This window comes from Octodon degus, unplaced genomic scaffold (genome assembly GCF_000260255.1).
Source record: "Octodon degus isolate 3935 unplaced genomic scaffold, OctDeg1.0 scaffold00078, whole genome shotgun sequence".
Taxonomy (NCBI): domain Eukaryota; kingdom Metazoa; phylum Chordata; class Mammalia; order Rodentia; family Octodontidae; genus Octodon; species Octodon degus.
This window is the reverse complement of record NW_004524654.1, coordinates 6,070,882-6,071,570: the sequence shown is the minus strand read 5'-3', so window position 1 is coordinate 6,071,570 and position 689 is coordinate 6,070,882. Positions and strand designations below refer to the sequence as shown.

At 45.0% G+C, this 689-nt stretch overlaps 1 pseudogene; it reads left to right on the top strand.

Annotated features, from left to right (window-relative positions):
- LOC101568046 overlaps positions 1 to 336 on the top strand; it is a 17,495-nt pseudogene extending 17,159 nt beyond the window's left edge.
- Positions 337 to 689: the final 353 nt, after the last annotated feature.

Genomic DNA, 689 nt, shown 5'->3' with positions numbered 1-689 from the left:
TCCTTTTCCTGTCTCTTGCTTTCATTCACCACCCCCTTCTTCTTGAACATCCACCTACCCAAGAGACATCTTAGCAGTACCTGGCATGTCATGACCGTGGCAGATTTGGAAGAGAGTATAATGAAGAATCTTAGAAGGGTGAATCCAATTTCTACCATGATTAAGGGGTTTATGGAATCAAGGATGATGTCTTCCTTAGTGTCCCTTGTGTCCTGGGACAGAATGGGATCTCTGACATTGTGAAGGAGACTCTGACTCCTGAAGAAGAGGCATGTTTGAAGAAGAGTGCAGATACCCTGTGGTTGATCCAGAAGGAGCTGCAGTTTTAGTCTTCCAGTGTCACGCCACTGTCTAAGCTACAGGAGGGCTTAGTTGGAGTTGCACCAGTTGTCCTTTTTATCTGACATGTGATTGAAGCAGCATTGCTCAGATGGCCTGGAGAAAACATCAGTTTCCAAAAGTTATTAGTAGAAATGGTTCACAAAACACCACAGCTCTCTCCTGATGCCGGATGCTGCTGCACTTGTAGTTCTGGTTAGTATGAAGTAGCCCAACACATCTGAGAAACCTTACTGCACAGGCTCCAGTTACTCTTCAAACAGATATGTGTTACTCAGTTACACAGCTTCACCCACCAACCTTGTCTGACTTTTCCCCAGTTGTTCACAGCCTGGGATCCAATATACAAA